Genomic DNA, 22,276 nt, shown 5'->3' on the forward strand with positions numbered 1-22,276 from the left:
CAAGTTGCCAGTACTCTTAACCCGGATTTTGTCTAAACCAAAAAATGTAAGCAGTCATTACGTATTCTTTATTGTTTTTTTAAAAAAAGTTGTCACTGCTAAAAAATAGTAGTTGTTTGCACTATTTAGACAAATAATTGACTACACTGATCAAGTTAAGAAGACATCACTCAGTATGTTACGTTTTTGAAAAGGGGGAGGGGATTTTTGAAGCAGGTCGCGTGAGCAGAGAGCTGCAGTAGCTTCACTGAAGAGACGCGCCAACGGTTCATCTTTGAAAACAACGTGAATCGGTGAGTTTATAAAGAGTATTATCTGCAGATATCTTTCTGAAAAAGAGTGCTAACCCAAAATATGGACCGATGTTAAACTCTAAAATGATGACAAAGTGTTAATGTGCAGATAGACGCTTTTTTTTCTGTCGGTTCATGGTTTAGATATAACTTAACTTTTAATTCAGCTATTTTTTTGTCATTTCATATATCGTAACACTATCCAGAGTGTTTTTGTATGCTCACAGTTTAGCTGCAACGTGTTTATTTCGTTAACTTTGTTATTTTTTTCTGCTGGTTCGCACTCTTGCATGTAACGTTAAGAGTCCATGCATGTAACTTACACGTGCTTTCCATGTGGCTAATGCTAGCGTGTGTATTTTTTTATTTTAAACTAATTGGAAAAAATGCTACCTTAAGTTTTGCATTAGTGATTTTTTATATAGCTGTTAACTTATCGAAACTTGGAATATACAAGATCATTACTTGGTGCCTAACTTTTACAGTGGAATTTTATCTGCAACTTTTTCTAAAAGTTTGCTTATGCTCTGTTTTCACAGGTCCATGTGAGAAGATGCAGTGGAAGTGTAAGTTTTGTGAATTTATATGTGACAAACGGGGTTACCTACTAAAACATTATAGGTTAAAACATGGAAGTTACAGCAGAACTGTTCCATTCCCTTGCCTACACCAAGATTGTTTGTGCACATTTAACTCCATTAATGCACTTAAGGTCCACTTATCGAAGATCCACCCGAAAGCCCACAATCCTGAACTGTGTGAAACTGGCCAAATAACGTTTCACTGTGAGTTGTGTGATTTTTATACTCAGGAGGGGGATTTGTTCACTCACCTGCGCAATGCACATTTAAAAGTTAATCACAGAGTCCAGTGTCCATATAAAGATTGTAACTTTCACACTAATGTGTACTCTCTGTCTGGTAATGTAGCTGATGAAATGGCCCAAGTAGATCTTATGCCTCCAAATGACTCCTCTGATTTAGAGGACAGTGAGGATTCCACTAATGAAGAGGTTCATGATTTAGGGGAGCAGTTAGAGCACAATCTTGCAGCTCTTTTTTTTAAAGATGCATACTGTGCTTCACATTCCAGAAAGTTCCATACAAGAGGTAGTACAACAGCTTGTACAGATATGTCAACTGTCCCAACCACTACTGCATAATTCAGTCAAAGAAATTCTCAAACAATACACAAATATAGATGATTCAACTGTGAGACAGTTAGTCAGGGCTGCCTCAGACAGCAATGTCATAACAAGATTTTGTGGCAAAGAAGGCTCCTTATCAACCACTAAAAGGAGAGCAGCATATTTGAGCAAAAATTTTACAGTGGTTAGGCCAATAGAATATATTGTTGGTAAAGACAGAAAGTGTGGTGCTGTATATGTTCCAATAAATGAAATGATCCAGAAAATGCTGAACAGGGCAGACATTTTAGACAAGGCTCTTACACTACACAAGCCTGTGCCAAATGTGTACAGTACATACAGAGATGGTTCAAACTGTAAAGAAAACAACCTGCTTAAAGGGGAGGAGTTCAGAATTGCTGTTGGACTCTACACAGATGATTTTGAAGTGTCAAACCCTTTAGGAACTTCCAAAAAGAAACACAAATTGACTGCAGTGTATTGGGTACTAGCTAATCTGCCATCAAAATATAGGTCTACATTGCATTCCATTCAGCTTGCTCTCTTATGTAAAGCCTCTGATGTAAAAGAATTTGGCTATGATAAAATTCTCTCTCCTCTCATTAAAGATCTGGTTTATTTGGAGGAAAATGGCATATATGTTGAGAAGCTGGGAGCTTGTGTCAAAGGCACAGTCTTGTATGTGGCTGCTGATAACTTGGCTGCTCATTCTTTGGCAGGATTTTTCGAGAGCTTTGCTGTAGACAAGTTCTGCAGGTTCTGCTTGGCAAAGAGGAGTGACATCCAGGCCACAGAAGTCTCATCAGGCAGCTTTGAACCCAGAACAAAAGAAAATCACAACCAGCACGTACTGGAGGTATGGAACATCCCAGTTTAGCTAAACAGTGTGGTGTAAAAGGTGAATGTGTGTTGACCAGTAGTCTGCAGCATTTTCATGCTGTTCATGGGTACCCCCCTGACATTCTGCATGACCTTTTTGAAGGCATTGTTCCGGTTGAGTTATCACTTTGCATTTCAGACCTGATTGCGAAGAAATATTTCAGCTTAGAGATGCTGAACCATGCTATCAAAACATTTCCATATGCCTTTAATGATTCCACAGACCAGCCTTAGCCCATTGCCCATGGTTTCTCTACCAAAGGGACCATAGGTGGAAATGGTCATGAGAACTGGGCTCTAATCCGACTACTTCCACTTATTATTGGCCATAAAGTACCTGAAGGAGACAATGCATGGAACATTCTGTTGCTCCTCAAAGACATTGTTGAGTTGGCAGTGGCAACAAAACACACAGAAGAGTCCATCCATTTTCTTGATTGCAAAGTATCAGAACACAGGGAACTAGACTAGACTCCAGCTCATTTTTTAAGCCTGCAGTTGAAATGGACAAGGTAACTTCTTCATCAATCACATCTTACCCAGAGAATGTCCAACAAATTTTCTGCCAGAGATGTCCTCAGCTTTCATCAGTTCTTGTTGCATCTTCAGTCTCCATAGATGGAATAAGATACTGTACTGATATGATGATTTCTGTTGGCTCTTGCTCAGGCCTCCCTAAATTCAAGCAGCTCAAAAAGATTGTGGCAATAAACTCTGAGATCCTCTTTGTCTGCAAAGAGATGACTGCTTGGTATCATGAACATTTAAGATCATATGAGCTCTGTGACAGCACTAACCCCTCTCTGTCTGTTGTGCAATTAAATGAGCTTAATGATATTTTCCCTCTTCCAACATACAGATTTGGAGACAATTTGATAGTGACACTCGGGCGCTATATTCTGTGCTAAACAGCAAGCGTAACGCAGCCTAAATGGTCATATTTTAGTTTTGTTTTATTTTTTGCATAGATAGTCAAACAAATTGTATTTTAAAATGGAAATTAAGCAGTTAAGACAAGTTAAGATTTATTTAGTGAATTGACTTCTCTATTAAAAACTTTCTGCTCTATTTTGTTATAAATATATAACAAATACTATAAATAGTTGTGTTAGTTTTCAATGCAAATGCACCCAGTGATGTCACAGATTTCAAGATCGTGGCACCTTTGCATGTAACAAAATCTTTTTTCTATGAAATGCTTTCAATTTATATTTTATTACTTTTTTTTTTTTTTTTTTTTTTGGAAGAGCAGAAGTCAATGTACTAAGATAACTCAACTTCATTTCCACTTTAAAACACAGAAAATGTGATTTCATCTTCTGCATTACGTCATTTTCCTTGGTAATTTCATATTTATCTGTTAATGAGAACATTCACATTTTAACAAGCTTTTTTTGTGATGCAGATGGCAGATCAGAAGATGACATTAAGGGTCATTCTCTCTGAGGCAGATATAAGAAAGGTCACCCTAAACAGGAGGCCTGCTACTGTGGAGGAATTAATGAGCAATATTAAGGAATCACTGGAACTTCATTACACCTTCAGTATCCAGTACAAAGATCCTGAATTTAATAACGAATTATTCAATCTATCAGATATTGGAGATCTCCCTGAAAAACCAACAATCCAAGTCATCCCAGTAATTGAGCTGGTTCCTGTTCCTGTTTCAGCACCTGCAGAAAGCTTAGATGACAGCCACAGTACAGCAGATACCAAAATCCTCTCACAATCATCTCAGGAGCGACAAACGCAGTGGCCAGAGCAGTTTGATGTCCCAAATTTCTCTGTTGATGTCGAATATAGACTCAGGCAAGCAAATCTGCTGTATCTTAGGGATGGAACACTCCTTAAAGTAACCAAAGAGATCCTTGAGAGATTGGCAGAGACTATGTATGGCTTCACAGCATATCCAAACAATGCTCAGTTTGAAAAAGCTGCAGCAGCACTGATAAACAAGCATCCGTGTCTCCAGGAGAAAGGCTCAACCAGTTGCTGCAGTGGTTGGAAGAACAGTTTGAAATATAAAATGGCTAATTATAGGTCAAAGCACAGACAATCAGGATGCCGTGATGTTGCAGTAAATGCTGGTAAGCGTGGAGGCCATTCAAGTCCAGGAGAACTGTAGAAGATTTTCATTAATCTTGAATCAATTTAAAACACAGAATTATGCCTATACATAAGAGGATATTATTCTACTATTATTATCTGACTATGTGTATTAACTCTGTGCAGTGAGCTTACAGCAAAGAGAACTATTTAAAGCTTGAAAAACACTCATGTATGGAACGAACCTGTTCAGGAGCTAGAAATACATGACAGCTATTGATCCACCTTCAGGAATTCATATATGGTAAAAAATACCTTGTCCAAAAATACAACAGTGCATATATGGAATGCTTCAGGATGTATATATGTGTGCTAGAGACAAAATTCTGGAGTGGTGTTTGAACATTACTCGGCCTTTTGTTAACTTGTTAATAAAGGTCTATCTGACTTCAAAACCTCTTCAAAGCTATTTATTTTGAGCAAGGAAAATTCTACAACATAATTGGCGACCCCGGCAGGACTGAGACAGGGCAAAAGAGGGAAAAAGCTGCAATGGGCTCTCTGGACGATAACTCAAATGGCCACAATAAAGGGTAAGCAGTTTTGCTTATAAAGTTAGTGTGTTGTTCTCCAGAGTTGCCTGTTGTGGTAAGAAAACTCTTTAAATGCTCTTCCAAAATTAAGAACCAAAAGGAAAAAGAAAGGGGTTTTGAATCCAGAATAAATTAGGCTGTCATGGTGCATGCAAAAGTTTAACTGTATCTGGAATTAAGATTGTTGCAGTACAGTTGGGTAGAAGTAGTTGTATTATAGTTGTAGTAGAATATGACAGCAAGGTATTAATGCGCGCTGGAATTTATTTGTGGTACCGGATATTACAGGTGGGTAGTTTTAGTAAAAATCCTGAAATATGGTGGGTAGTTTTAGTAAAAATCCTGAAATATGGTGGGTAGTTTTAGTAAAATCCTGAAATATGGTGGGTAGTTTAGCAAAATCCTGTAATGGTTTTATAATGTGTGTTTAGAAAGAAGGTTTAGAAATTTGAAACAGAAGATGGACAGGAGTTGATAGATAACTCCAAGGAGTCGAGAAAAGAAAGATATATGTTGTCTGTGTGTGCGCACTTGTGTACATGATCTAGTAGCCGAGGCAGCGTGAGTATATAAATAGACTTTCTGTCTGCAGAGCGGTGGTATATGACTCTTCACTGAATTACTTAAGTTAAAACTAATAAGTGGAAACTAACTAATAGTTAAATAAATAAATAACTAGATAAATAAATAAATAAATAAATGAATAAGTAAATGAATAAATATATGAATAGTAATGATAAATGTCTGAATTTATCGGTGATAGACAAATAAAAATAATGATATAATAACATATATTATACATTTAATAACATAATATATAACTAAGAAATATGAATGCACGTGCCTAAAATATTATATCTAATATTTGAAGACATCCAGGAAAGGTGTATCTCATTATCCCTGAAGGACAAATGACAAATTAATCCATTGCAGAGATTTGAAATTGTATTAACTGAAAATAATATGTGCAATGTGTTGATTAAAAACAAGATTGAGTGACCAAAATGAATAAACTTTATTCAACAGTATCTTAGTAAATAAGACCGCATGATTCAACTAGAATAAAAAATGGATGGGAAATTTAAGATAAAGATAAATAAAGATTATTTTGAATCCTGCATGTGAATATAGGAAAATATTATGATGGAAATATGACATTATAAAAGAAGATTATAATATATAGGAAAATGTATTTGTATATGCTTAGATAAGCATAGGCAATAAATTGCTCTTTTGCTGCAACGAAGAACTGCTTTACTAAAAATAGAATGGGGGAAATGCTGTTGTCAACCAGTGAGATTTTTAGCCTTAAACATGGTTTGTTGAACATAAAAAGCAGAGTGTTAACACAATTGGAATTAGAATTAATCAAAGTTCTCTTGAGTGTTCAAATTTCAGAAGATTTCTGGAACAGATCCTCAAAGAATGGAAGGAACAAGAGAAGAAAAAGCAAAGACACTGCAGCAAGAAGGAAAGAGAGTGGCTGATGGGCATTCAGCCCCCCCCGACAATGAAAGTTGACACTTCTGAGGAACCATTACGTGAAAAAGACTGACTTAATACAGGGAAAGGTGAAACTTTCACTTGAGACTTTTCCTGAGAGCAAAGAGAGCATCAGGAGATGTAAAATCGTGGCAGGATCAATCCAAGGCCACACTAAAAAGAGGCAGAGGAACAACAAAGCCCATAGTCCACTTCACATCATCTGGCCTTTGAGGGCCTTTGAGTGACAGCAAGCTGATGACCCAGTGCAACAGCCAAAGACTTCAACAGAATGATCAACAACAGAAGAACATCCATCCCTTCCTCTGAGAGCACAGGTGCAAGATATCCAATGATCACTCTAGAGAACTTTCCAAATTTGTTAATTATTATATTAATTTAGTATACCTTGAGTATTCACTGGTCTTATAGCAGATCTCTGCATTCTCTGCTAAACTAACATCCTCTGTCTGCTCTTCTAGTAGGCACCTGTCCAACCGAACTTCATTGATAGATGAAGTGGGTGCTCAACTCACAAAAATTAGTTTTAACTAAGGCTGGATTTGGTATAGTGAGTGTTACATTTAAGGCATTATTCAGAGGAAACACAACTGAATTTTATTCTCTGACAAAGAAGAATTAAAGAAACAGACACAGATGATCTAACATAAAACAGTACTACTGGTCGCTCCATCTTGTTTGATGGTAATGTTCTAGGTTTAGGTTAAACAAAATAATTATAGGAAAAATATGTTTATGAAAGACCAAAAGAAATTAAGTCTAACATGTTGTCATCACTGGGGTAATGAGATATAAAGGTTATCGGCCATGGATCCAAAAATTATGCAGAGATCTCTCATTTACTTTAGCTCATAGGTAACAACTAAAGAAATGAACAATATTTGAAGAACACAAAGAATAAAGGCATTTGAGAAATTACAGTTGGCTGTCTCAATTGCACCATGCCTAGGCCCAATATTCTAAAACATTAAATTATTAGAGCTTATGAAAAAATATTTAAACAAGTGATTGGGGAGTGACACAGTGCTTGTGTCCTATAGCTGTTAACAACAACAAAGATGTGTGGAATTCCACTGTTAAAACCGTATGTTCCCAATGAAAAGCAGTACGCAAGAATGTGATGGCCAGAAAAGTGTGAATGTGTGTGAATGATGGCCAGTGTGTGAATGGAGTGAAAGAAAGTGTCTGAAAAGACGCTAAGGCAAATCATTTATTTGCCAAAACAGCTGTTTTCTAAATTTTAATAATATCTGGACTTTAATATGTGGGCCCACAGGGTAGATAATGCCCAATAAAAAAAAAAAAAAAAACAACCATGAATGAATTAGGGTTATTGTTGTGGCAAAAAGAAAAAGTGCCACACATGCGCAGCGTAATAGCATGGAAAAGCAGATCAAAATAAGCTTAATCAAACTTTCTTTTCAGCATATCAAGATGAAGCGGATGCTTGTCAAAAGTATAAAATGTTGGTTTATAACTGTTAACTTGAGTAAAAGTGGGTTGAATGCTTTCCGGATGCCATAATGATAATAAAGAAATAATAGAGTCAAATTAGCCAATTGTGAAGGATAATTTGAGAAGGAGAAAATGAAAATCATATGATAAAAACAACAAATTGTATAAGACAGAAAATGAGATGGAATTAAACACTGGAAGGCCAGGAGAGCATTGAGCCCACATACTGTACAATCTCCGCAGGTGACATCGAGAAGGACGGTGAATAATGAAATTCATGTTGCAACTAACAAAACAGTTAAAGTCTCATTCACAGAGAACAGTGGCCTAATTCCAGGAAGGGTGTCTCCAACAATGAGAACTAGTGAGGATGGGTTAAGATCTCAAAAGAGGACTGTGCATTGGTCAGCAAAATGGTTGCAGAATGACATCGGAGACTACACCGCTAGTTTTAAAATACTCCAAACAGCTATTGAATGACGACCCTACCATGCCATCAGGGAAAGACCATTGGAACCAATCGCTGATGGAGATGGAATGAATGATAAATAGCTAACAGGATGACCAGGCTCTTCACATGGAGAAGATATGGGCCAATGAGTTAGGGAAAAAAAAATGAAAATAAAAGAAAAAGAGAAAAAGATAAAATTGAAGCAGAGAGTAAATGGACATTATATTTAAGAAGTGACTATTATCAAGTTGAATAAAACAAATGTAAACATAGGATAAAAATTCCAGTACGATTTAAGTAAGGAAAATGAAGATAAACCATACATTGAGAAACCTAATCACTCCCCAAGGGTGGCCCTTTACAAACACAAAATATCTAGGTTGAAGACATCTTATACTTTGTTTAATTTTGAATCTGTGTGATGTATTCTATCTATTGATGTTCCCAATATTTTCAGAAAGTTATAGGGAATCAGAATCTTTTACTCCCTTCTGTCTATAGTACAATAAGAATGGTGAGGGGAGATGTTTGGTTCTGGTGGCCCCTGGAGTGTGGTTCCATAATTCAGTCATTGATAATGAATTTGTGTGACTTATTTTAGTCACAATAATATAAGAACTGAGAAACCTGGATTGTGAAACTACATTCTGGAAAAAGTGAGTAAGGTGGGACTTAAGTAAGTCCCAGAGGGGGGGAGATGTAGAAGATTTTCATTAATCTTGAATCAATTTAAAACACAGAATTATGCCTATACATAAGAGGATATTATTCTACTATTATTATCTGACTATGTGTATTAACTCTGTGCAGTGAGCTTACAGCAAAGAGAACTATTTAAAGCTTGAAAAACACTCATGTATGGAACGAACCTGTTCAGGAGCTAGAAATACATGACAGCTATTGATCCACCTTCAGGAATTCATATATGGTAAAAAATACCTTGTCCAAAAATACAACAGTGCATATATGGAATGCTTCAGGATGTATATATGTGTGCTAGAGACGAAATTCTGGAGTGGTGTTCGAACATTACTCGGCCTTTTGTTAACTTGTTAATAAAGGTCTATCTGAGTTCAAAACCTCTTCAAAGCTATTTTATTTTGAGCAAGAAAAATTCTACAACAGAACCAGCTAACAAAAACATTAAGAAGGCAAAAAAAGGCGAACTCAACTTCTTACCCAACTTTCCAGATGGATTTGATCAGACAGGCCTAGAGGATGGCCGTAAGATCTTGGTCGATGAAATGCAGAAACGAACACCAAGTGGACAACTTGTGAAAGAGAAGATGGACCTTACATTTGCACTTAGAAGAAGAGAGGTGGTGGAGACAAAGCCTGCCATATGCCAGATGGTGGAACGCTGGCCTGCTCTTTTTACGGAGGATCAGGTATGTTCAAGAGTCTTATCTATGTTTCTATTATTTTTTTGATGCCATTGTTTAATGTCATTTACACGGTCTCATCCTGATGACTTTATACAGATTAACACAATTTTTTGTTAATATCTGAGTCCAAATTTATATGGATTTTGTATGAATTACAATTGTTCACTTTCGTTATTTTATCTACATCTTGGACAGCATACGGGTGTGTAAGATGAATGTCTTTTCTCACACGCAATACAAGTGCCTCCATCCACAGTTTCATTTAGTTTTGAAATATAATGCTCTGTATTGTGTACTCTTATTTTGCAGGTGTTCTTGGAGTTCAACAGGATTGTAGGAAAGAACCTCAAGCAGGAATTTTATGAAAGCATTGATCAGCACAGTCATCATCTAATTGAGATTTTTCGATCTAAGAGAGGGAATGTCAGACAGCTGTTGACACAGCTTTTACAACAAACCAAGGTTGGTCCATTGTACACTTATTTGATGCATTGGTTTTTTTTAAATAATATAAGTAATGAAAACATGTCACATTAAGTGATACTGTAATGGTTGCCCAGTACAATCAAATTTGTACTTTACTGATCATGCTTTCTTGTAGATCATTTCTTATCATTCCAACTGTCTTTTTTTATTTTACTACCCAACAGACTCAAGAGCCAACTGATATTAGATCAACGGTGCTTAGAGGTCTGCCAATTGTCCTTGGTGACAAACCGACTGACTTCTTTAAACCATGCTTTGTAAGTAACTTATATTCTCCAAGGGTATCTTGCACCAAACTGCATAATGATTTTATTAATTCATAGTATTTGTATGTGAAAAACATAACCATTAAACTTAAACCATTAAACATTGAGAGACTAGTAAAAGATCATTCAACCCTTTTTCTAAAATTATCATTTACTTGCATTTACATGTCAGTCAAAACCCATAAGACTTTTTATGTAAAGAACAAATTTTAATTTCAAAAGTTTTTTTTTTTTTTTTTTTTTTTTTTTAAGCATGAGGCATTTCTTTCCCTACATTAAACTGCAACTTAAAGGTTTAAAAAGGTCATAAGTGCATCATAAAATAAATTCATGTGAATGAAAAGAAAGAAATGTCTATTTCTGTTTTGATGATGAGCTGTCCTATAGGTTTGAGGGTACCGGTCAAAAGTTTGGGGTCAGTAAGACTTGGAATGCTTTTTAAAGAAGTATCAAATGCTCATCAAGGCTATATTTACTTGATCAAAAATACAGAAAAAAACAGTAATATTGCAAAATGTTTTTACAATTTAATTTTTTTTTTTAAATATACTATAAAATGTAATTTATTTCTGTGATGCAAAGTTTAATTTTCATCAGCTGTTACTCCAGTCTTAAGTGTCACATGATCTTTCAGAAATCATTCTAATATGATAAATTTATTATGCGAATTATCAATGTTGAACAGTTGTTCCATCAACTATTTTTGTGGAACCTGTGATTATTTTTTCAGGTTTCTTTGTTCAATAACAAAGTTAAAAAAAAAAAAAGTTTTGAATAAATAAAAGTTTGGGGTCAGTATATTTTTTTTCTTTTTTCTTTTTTTTTTTTTTTTAGAAATTAATACTTTTATTCACCAAGAATGTGTTCACTTAATAAAAAGTGATAGCATAAATTTACATTCTTAGACAAGATTTATATTTTGAATAAATGCTGTTTTTTTTTTTTGTTTTTTTTTTAACCTTGTTATTGAAAAAATAATCCTGAAAAAAAATAATCACAGGTTCCACAAAAATAGTTGACGGAGCAAGTGTTCAACATTGATAAATCACATAATAAATTTATCATATTAGAATGATTTCTGAGGGATCATGTGACACTTATGACTGGAGTAACAGCTGAGGAAAATTCACCACAGACATTAATTACATTTTATGGTATATATATAAAAAAATAAATTAAATTGTAAAAACATTTTGCAATATTACTGTTTTTTTTTCCGTATTTTTGATCAAGTAAATACAGCCTTGATGAGCATTAGATACTTCTTTAAAAAGCATTACAAGTCTTACTGATCCCAAACTTTTGACTGTGTGTGTGTGTGTGTGTGAATTATTTTTTTTTTATTTTTTAACTAACCCTTTTAATGAAGAGTTGAAAAAGCAGTCATAACCAATTCATACATTAGTTTGCATGTGTCAGACTATTTGTTTAACATAATTAATAGTTATTTAATGACTAATGTCTTGAATGTGTTCTGTTAGGACTCTGCTGATGATCATGTGTTCCAAGACCTTGACCTTGGAATCCTCCTTGTTGAGCGTGAAGGTTCTGTGTCTCCGTCCTCTCTGCATCTCAATCCAGCCTCATTTAAGATTGTCATCGAGGGAGAAGTTGTGATGGAAAGCATTAAAGACTTGCCAAAGGCTATGTGCCTTCTCTTTGGACTTATGCACTTCACCTAAGCTACCCCAAACCAATGAAGAACACATTTTTTAGTTCATCCAGCAGGTACTTCCACACTGACTTGAAGCCCAGGTTACAGACATTAAAGAACCAGCTTGCAATTTAATTTTGACAGGAGTGGCTGTTTACTGTTCTTGATGTGCACAGTTAATCTCTGAGGTGATTCTCTTGTTCCAAATGTCCTGTCATTGCTGTAAGTTAAATTAAACCAGTTAAAAGAGAAAGAGGTTAAAAGAGAAAATGAAGAGTTAAACTGTACCAGTTTTCTGTGGTAATGTTTAAAATTCACAGGGGTCATCTTTGTTTTAAAGAGTTGACTCAAGTTTTAATGCTTATCCAGTTTTAATGCATGTTTAGTCATTCAGAGGGATATGGCATATTGTTGAATACTATGTGTTCATGTTACTGTAAGCAATTTGTACAGTTGTTGACTAGCAAACAAGAATTGTATGTCAAAAAATGTTACTTGTCTTTTGTATGACAAGTTCATACATGGATGAATACACTGTACTGCCTGTTTTTATGAGCAATAAAAACATTGGAATGCGGTTAGTTTATTTCTTTAAATAGTATTATTTCTTAATTATAAGGCATTATTTAATATAACATTTATCAATACTTAGAATTAATATTCAATATGGTTTTTTAATATAAATTGTACACCAAAAAAATAGTGTGAACTAATGGTTTTTAGTAAAGACTACTAATGCAAACCTGATTTCTCTACTGCACCCACTAACATTTTTATGTTTATAAAGCTTAACTCGTTTAGTTTTAGTTTTGTAAAAACTAATCTTGTTTAGTGCAACGGGTTTCCACGCAAATTTCTAGTAAAGTCAACTAATTCGGGTTGAGCTATGTAGCTCACCGAGACATTCAAACAGAGTGAGCTAATACAGACACCCGCTCCAATTCAAATAAATTATTTATTTTGACATATCGTCTGCAAGTTTATGTTAATTATCCAGTTTAGTATTATAATTATTGTCAAACCTGTGTTTGATTACCACAATTTGAAAAACTAGTGGTAAATACGGCTCAGTGTTAAGAGTTCTCGGCACAACACGCAGAATAGTTTTAGTTTTGTGTGTGACAGAATATGACAGAAGGCAGACTGCTGAGAGAAATTGTATGACAGAATGTATGATTAAATTAATTGTATGAATGCATATGGAGGAACCAGTTGTCTTCAGTAAAGGTTCGATGACATTTTCTTTTCATCTTCCCACCATGTAATAAAGCAGTGCTTATAAGTGCAGCCCTGCTTTGTTTACAGAAGTTACCACAAATGAGAATTTTAAAGAGCATATTATCTTATGTAGAACTGTTTATGGAGTAGATAAAATATAATTTGTTATTCTGACTCATGCTTTTATGTATAAACATTATTTAAAGGCTAAAATGTCAGGATTATCATTTTATAAAACTTTTCTTTTTTTTTTTTTTTGGTCAAAACTTTATTTGAACATTTTGTACATGTCAGATAACATGCTATGAATATTTTGGTAAAGCTGGCCATAATTTTTTATGTTTTTATTTCAATGTTTATGCAAACAAAAAAAGCATAGTGCTGCTAATTTTGTTGATTTTCGACATAAAACTAGGTGAAATTATTTTAGTGTGTGTATCAGTACTTTTTTAACATCTATTATATCATGTTATACCACGTATCACAGTTTGGACTGATACATTATTTAAGATATTTAAGTATTGTGTAACATGGGTCGCTCTCAGCCACTTCCATTTTTAAAATGTAGCTCTCGAATGAAAAAAGGTTGGAGACCCCTGATCTAGAGATAGATATTTTGGAGACAATTTTAAATTTTCTGTTTTGTTTATCCATTAATACAATAATTGGTCTAGTTTATGCATGTTTCAGTTGAATTATAAAACTGAAATTAAGTTGAAATCATTTTTTTTTTTTTCATAGCCATGTAATTCATGGAGATTAACAACACTCTGAAAATTCAACTACATTATCAATGTTAAGTGATTTTTTTTTTTTTTTTTTTTTTTCCATTTCTTTTTGTTAAAAAAAAGGCAGACGATTATTGGCATATGACATGTGTTTAGGTTGTGTGAACTATATGTGGGTCAAACTCTGTGGTGGGACGACTCACACCAGATCAGTGAAGAGTCATTTTAGATCAGACACTGAACGGGTAAAGAAAATGTTTCACATGCTTGTTTTGTTCTGTTTGTGCTGGTGCCATCTGACTGGTAAGTTTAAGCATTATAATGACCTAATATTTCAATCTAACAAACTACAGTTTGTTTTCAGTTTGTTGCTGTTGTCTCTGTTTGAACTCTGATTTTGGGCCTGGAAAAAATCGTGACTATATTTTTAAATGTCAAAAAATAATGGAAATTTCTATAATGAAACTCAGCAGGGACTCAAAAAGCGCTTTTCAAAACACGGTGCTTCAGTGTTTGTGTGTGTTTCTTTTTTAAATATATTACTTTGAAATTAATATATTAAAAAAGAAACACACACAATGTTACTGAACAAACAAACAAACAAACAAAAAAACATCAGTTATAATCATAAGCAACAACAGAACTAAAATAAATTCACTGGTCAAAAAGCAATTAACATATAATTTCAAACAGGGGCTAGTTTAACCTGAAAAAAAAAGTTTAACTTCGTCCAGCATTTCAATAAATATTTTCACCTGTTGCTAAAACTAAAACTAAAACTATGGCCAGGCACAACTATGCCAGCTGTAAGTGATTTACAACAATTGCAAACTTTGCTAATAATAAACAACTAAAATGTTTGTGACAAGTGATCCCATCGCACCATCTGATTTCAATGCGTAAATGTTACCTAACATTCAGCATTTTTATATGTGAACCCTAATACACAAGTCTGTACAGTTGAGGTCAGAAGTTTACATACACCTTGCAGAATCTGCAAAATGTTAATTATTTTACCAAAATAAGAGGGATGATACCAAATGCATGTTATTTTTTATTTAGTACTGACCTGAATAAGATCTTTCACACAATCTTAATCTTTTCACATTGAGAACAACTGAGGGACTATTACAGAAGGTTTAAATGTTGACTGATTAAGAGCCGGGGGGTGAAAAGTTTTTGAATTTGAAGATGAGGGTCAAATTAACTTATTTTGACTTCTGGGAAACATGTAAGTATCTTCTGTAGCTTCTGAAGGGCAGTAATTAAAATATATATATGATAAGTAGGCAAAATAAGAAACAAAAAAGTACACATCTTCATTCTGTTAAAAAAATTTTATTCCCTGGCTCTTAATGCATTGTGTTTCCTTTTGAGCATCAGTGAATGTTTGAACCTTCTGTAATAGTTGCATATGAGTCCCTGAGTTGTCCTCAGTGTCATCAAAAGATGAATCTCAAAATCATTGTTGGAAAGGGTTCAAATACACAAAAATGCTGAATAAACCAAAGACTTTGTGGGATCTGAAGAATTTTTTAACAGCGGGCTGTTTAACTGTTCAAGACAAACAAGGGACTCATGAACAACTATCACTAAACAAAACATAGCACAGATAAGCTCATATTTAACATTTCATACATAATTACATACATAAATCCTAAGTCAATACTCTTTTTCAGGTACCTTTTTTAAGGTTCAAGCGGCCGTCACTAGTGCACGTGGTACCCATGAGGGACATTTTTGTACATCTAGAGGAAAACAATTGTAGAGTTGTACCCTTAGGACCAATAGTGTACCTTTAAAGGTACAGTTAAAAATTTTGTTCCACCAGGACCTGGCTGACAGCATGACTTTATATGATGATGTTCTTGATAGGAGATTCAGAGACAGACTGAAGCTGGACAATCAAACTGGATCTCTGACCATTACAAACATCAGAACTGAACATGCTGGACGTTATAAACTAGACATCAAACATGCGATCAAGAATTTCAGTCTCACCGTCTATGGTGTTCTGCCTGTTCCTGTCATCAGCAGTAACTCTTCACAGTGTTCTTCGTCATCATGTTGTTCATAAGTGTGTTCAGCTGTGAATGTGAGTGATGTGACTCTCTCCTGGTACAAAGGAAACAGTTTATTGTCCAGCATCAATGTGTCTGATCTCAGCACCAGTCTCTCTCTACCTCTGGAGCTGGAATATGAGGATAAAAACACCTACAGCTGTGTGATCAACAATCCCATCAGCAACCAGACCAGACATCTCAACATCACTCAACTCTTTCACACGTCTGCAGGTACGGTGATATTAATACTGACAGCTGATGTTTCAAGTTTGTTGTAGATCAGACAGACACAGTATACCATTTTGTCTATTACAGACCAGGGTCTACCTTTATTGCACATAGTGCTGATCTCGGCTGGATCTCTGTTAACTGTAGCTGTGGTCCTGATCTGCTGCATCTGCAAAAAATGTCAAAATAGGAGAACAAGCAATTAATATCTACAAATATGTGTAATTTTAAAGTTTGTCATTTGAATGCATCTGTGATTGTTGTTAATGTAGTCGAGACACAGGAGGAAGACAGAACTGATTCAGCATTGTGTAAAACAACAACGCGAAAAACAGTAAGTAGCTGAAAGATATTGTTGCTGTCAGTTAGTGTGATTGAAGTTTGCAAGATCAGACAGTCAGCGTACAGACGTTTGTGGTTTAGCAACTCAGGCGCCATCACATTTAGTGTATATGGAGCACATCAGAAGGAGTGTTTAACCGTGTTTTTATGCTATTTACATTAAGTCAACAAAGGCTACTATTTGCACCTCAGCACAAGTCTTTTTATTTTGCACACCTACTGTAATTTAGCAGACCTAATCATTTGTTAGTGCAAATCAAAACATTTTAGCACGTAGACAATGTATTTAAAATGCATTGTCTATTAAAACATTTTTTTTTTTTTTTTGCATGTGATGTGATCTGTGGCCTACATAATTAGACTGTCATTGTAAAGACGTAGAATTGCTAAGTAAGTGCTTTAGTCTGTCATTGAGCTGCAGCTGCTCTGTGGTTCATGATTGAGTTCAAATGCAGCTTTAGCAGCCACCGGTTGCTTTGTAAATGTTCTGCAACAAGTGTCTTTGCTGTTGCATTTGTGTGAAAGACAATCATTCTCATAGTAGAGGACAAACAGTCAGAGCTTGATTTATGTGCTTAAAGTCATGACTGATGTAATTTCCTCTAGCTGCTCCATGTTAGCATCTGTTCGTAGTATGTAGTTAAAAAATAAATAAATAAAATATAAATAATAATAATAATAATAATAATAATAATAATAATAATAATAATAATAATAATGATAATAAAGGCTGTTATTGTTTTCCGTTGCATAATCAACATTGCTGACTGAATGTTTTTTAATGCATTTTTCCTTGCAGAATTTACAGGCAGATGCTGTGTATGAAAATGTCCCCAAAAATGGTGTTGAAATGTTCTCTCATATGGACAAAAGTAGTTATTTTATTGTTTAAAATGTTGTTCCTCTGTATTAGCATAATTTAGTTGTATAAAAATAGCATCCAGAGTTTTTATCTTGCCATACCTAACCTTATACCTAACACTTGCCATATAACACTCTGTTTCTTGAGTCTTTCAATTATTACTTGGACAGTTCGCCTAAAAAATGTGTTTTATTAATGTCATGTTGTTACAAACCTGTAAGACTATCATTCATCTTTGAAACACAAAATAAAATATTTTAATGAAATCTGAGAGATTTCTGTCCCTCCATTAACACACTGTACACCAGTACAATTTGACTGAACTTAAGGAATTAATGGTGTAAGGATCCATTCGCTGGCCCAAAGGCGGAGTCCAGAGACTTGGTTGAAGGTTTAATGCATGTTCGGTCTTTTAACAGCGCTTCTGCAAAATAGAGTCTGGCGCCGACCGAATTACGCCGATCTCACGATCACAGCCGCCTACTGCTTGCCTTCACAAAAAGTGTAGTTTACTTTAGTCTCTTCCCATACAACTTGCTAACATCAGTGATAGACAGAAATCAGGAGGTCTCAGATGATGTGCCTACTGCTCCATTCAATCCTGAGCCTGCAGTTTGCTCTATCCTGGTCGTAATTTGCGGTAGCATCAGCCTCCTCACAATCTACTAGAAATAATGATTTCAGAAGAGTCTAAATAAATCAAATATAATGTTTTATTTGTCAGGTAAAAAGTATCATGCCAATTACATAGTTTAACAATGAGAATCCAATTCAGAATTAAATTCAGTTCCAATTCAAATAAATACATAACATCAATTACTCCAAGATAAATCTAAGAGTGGGAGATGCAAACCTGACCGCAGAGAGACACACAGCAGCATGTGAGAGATTTGGAGGCAAAGCTCCAGAGACTCTCACACACAGTGTGGGGTTCTTCTGAATACAGAATCCCCCCGTAGTGTTTTGTCACTTCGCTTATATACCCAGACCAAAACAAACAAATCTTCCAATCAGTTGTAAAAACATAAAGACCTTTAGGTTTGTCAGGAGATCTCGTGACCCAGGGTCACACCTGGCTGGAGATTCTCACCCGACCCTAAGAGGAAAACACACCCCTCAGCAGCAAAACACAATTCTACAAAAGTGTTCAGTGTTCCTCATAATATAAGAGACTGCTGTGAAACTGAGACCATTTTACCAATCACACAGAGACCTTTAGAACGATACCAAACATGAAAGGGAAGAGCAACATATTCACAAGATGTAACACATGTAGTATATGGACATTCTTAGTGACTTTCAGTGGAATCTTTTGGGGAAAGTGTGAGATGTAGGAGAGGAGAGGGAGGGAGGGGGTTGTAAATGAGCAATCTTACAATGGAAACTCATTACAATAATGATAAAAAATAATAATAAATTTGTAATGTGCCTTTCTTAAACTCAATGTGCTACAACAATACAAAAATAAACGCAATACCACAATGACACAAACACAACAACAATCACAACAACTGTAATATTACAACTTAAAAGCTTCACTAAAAAGATATGTTTTAAGTAATTTCTCAAAAACTATCAAAAGAGTTAGTTTTGATTTTACAATGTGGCTAAAAGGTTGCCCTAAAAAAGGTTAATTTTTTCTTGTTGAACAAACAAGTCATTTCAAGTTCTTTACATTGGAAAGTGTTCGTTCACTGAGCTAACAATCTGTTACCATAACTAAAATTTACTAGTTAAGGCAGTGGTTCCCAAACTTTTTCTGCCGGCCCCCCCTTTTGCAGAATAAAAAAAATTCAAGCCCAAGTTTAATTTAATTAGTGAAGCGGTAGATGAGACTCCGGGCACCTTATGATTTGCGGGGTTGAGGTGCTCTATTTTGTTAAAAAAAAATAAATCCCTGCGTGTTGTTTAGTTAATTTTTCGGGTGGACAAGGAGTTGTGGTGGTGCAGCTTTGTCCGACTCTGTAACATAAGGTAACTCCAAATATTAAATTGCACTAAAGTTACCTTTCAGTAAACTGCATTTTTAATATAGCTATTTAATTGGTTTAATTTGACTGGATTAACTCTGACAAATTATTATTCTCTAAATTACAGCTGCACAGTAAGCAAGAAATACAGCAATGATTTACTTTTAGAATTCAGTTTATTTAAATTTATTTTCAAAAATCCATTTAACAAATGTTAGGTAACTTTAGGTATGTTGAGTTTTTGTCTAATAAAACAAAGATAAAATGTATGTGTGTAATTTGGTCATGCAGTAATCAAGACACAAGTCAATTAAAAAACATAAACAAATAGACTAATGGAGGTTCTCTAAACCATCTATCTCAAGATTTCCCTCCGGGATAAATCCCACAGAAGCTAGATGGAGGTGAAAGACAAGGTGATGCTGTGCCACATCTTTGCTTTCTAGCCTAAGGAGTCTTCCTTATCAGAAGCCTGGACATGAAATTTTAGCTAAAAACTATATTATGACCCCTTTAATTTACATCATCTATAACAGGAAAAAAAATACTTGCAAATCATGCTTTGAAGAACTGCGTTAAGTTTTTTTTTTAAATAAGGGTGGTCAGGTATTACAGGAAGCCCTCTTATGGCAGCACACTTCATGTCACAGTGGTCTGAGGTGCAGCGGTAGCAGAAACAACACTGTATCCATTTTTAAACTTTTAAAAACAACATTTTCATGGAGAATCATTTTTGACTATTACAGGAATAGTTCACCCAAAATATTGCTATTAACGTCGGCTAAGGCACCGGCAGGAGCACTTGTATATTTTTCAGATGACAAAAATAAGGATTTCATTTTAGAACTATGACCCACATAACAATACCAAGGCAGGCTTTATCTTTACATCAATTTGAAAATAAATAAATTGTGACGGATCTGGTCGGTGCTCTGCGGACCGCTCACCACCAGATGTCACTCTCTCCTTTTCGTTCACTCTGACTGTTACTTTGCATCTCGGACTGCATCTCCCATCCTCCACCGCACTGATTGCGTCAGCCCCCGTGACCAATCAGGCGTTCTATAAAAGCCCCGGTCCTCCCCAGTGCACTTCACAGATTGTTGTATTGTTGTATTCTTAGTATTTCTTTTAGTATTTAGTTTCCTGTTCCGAGTTCCTAGTCCCCAGTGTTTTGTCTTTCCCACCTGGTTTTCTCATTTTTTGACTGTCTAGCCGCCTGCCTTTTGGACTATCGCTCTGGTTTATTGGATTATTCTCTTCGACTGCCTGTGATATATTTGTCTGCTCCTGTCTCGACCCTGCCTGTATGACTATGTCTTTGTCTCGCCCATGTAATAAAAGCTTGCGTATGGATCCGCTCGCCTCTCGTCTCATTCATCCGGTTACATAAATAAACAAATACATGTACTTCCTGATAATACACATACTCTTTTGTCTTTCATTTCTTAATCTTTTTCAACTTTTCCTAACAGGACGCCTATTTACAAGAACGGTTTCAGTTATTGATGACGTTGGCAGTGTTCCAGTTTCCAACTTTGCCACTGTCAGTCTCAGCTCTGTCAGTCCCGACAGTTTCCTTGTCCTTTGTAACATCCACCTCCATGTCTCTGTTTACAGATTTTACCCGTTTACCTCCACATGTTACCAGTGTTGTTCTGCAACCACTATGCGCACACAGCTGCAAGTGACATAACTGTGACATCTGCTCTAAATTGGTCTATACTTTGGGCTGAAGATTTTGGGTGCTTCTCATTTCTTATTTGTGCATCCTCGTTTCCTTGCTTCCTGTCCTCGCATCTTAGCTCCAAGCCTTCAGAATGCGAGGGGAAAGATGCAAGGAAAAGAAATGAGGACGGAGGAATCAAAGGATGAATATTGGAATATTCTTGACCACTAAAGGGATCTGCCCATATTTTGCAAAAGTTCGTTATTTAAGTCATTCATAATAAATATGAATAAAGTAAGATGCCCTGTTTAAATATATGACATTATTTAAACTGCAAAGGCAAAAAATATAAATGTAAATTATTATGACAGATGTGAAGGGGGAGGAGAACATATACGTGCTTCACGTTTAGTCGATAAAACACTTTCACTAGTGTCTCCTCACTCCTTGATCCTTGATTGATTGAGATGTCCTACAAGATGGCTGAGCTTGATCGGTTTCTGGGTCATAGGATGGAGGACAGAGGAGCAAGGAGACAAGAAGGGATATTGAGAAGCACCCTTCGAATCTTAACCCTGCAAACATGTCCTTGTGCTGGCTTGCTGACCACAGTGGTTTAGGGCCCAGTGTGGGTTTGCCCAAACGAGGACCACAGCTTTGGGATCACCGCAGGCTCTCTGTGATCAGCCCAACACTAGTGGACTGTCCACAATAATCCCATGATGCCCCAGTGTGGACCAGCCCGTTTGGACCCAGACCAGCTTTTGTATCCTTTGGACCCATGCAGGTTCTGTATAGGCAGCCCTGTAATGAAACTAGGAGAATACAAACAACATTGACTAGACATTATTTAACCACTCAAATGAACTGGAATGGATCAAACCAAAAGAGACCTTTTCAGAACCTGTTCAGAATCTCAAATCTGGGTGGTGAGATCCAGTTTTTTTTCACTCTAACCTTAATCAAACACACCTGAGCATGCTAATCAATCTTCAGGATGATTAGAAAATCACAGGTGGGTGAGTTTGAGCAATGTTG

At 35.6% G+C, this 22,276-nt stretch overlaps 1 long non-coding RNA gene across 1 annotated transcript; it reads left to right on the top strand.

Moving 5' to 3' along the window:
* The first annotated feature begins 267 nt into the window (after positions 1–267).
* On the top strand, positions 268–12,044 carry LOC127162056 (uncharacterized). The gene is made up of 3 exons (XR_007827253.1): positions 268–293; positions 833–859; positions 11,986–12,044. It is a non-coding gene; the product is annotated as an uncharacterized LOC127162056 (long non-coding RNA).
* Positions 12,045–22,276: the final 10,232 nt, after the last annotated feature.

Source organism: Labeo rohita, unplaced genomic scaffold (assembly GCF_022985175.1).
Source record: "Labeo rohita strain BAU-BD-2019 unplaced genomic scaffold, IGBB_LRoh.1.0 scaffold_825, whole genome shotgun sequence".
NCBI classification, from domain to species: domain Eukaryota; kingdom Metazoa; phylum Chordata; class Actinopteri; order Cypriniformes; family Cyprinidae; genus Labeo; species Labeo rohita.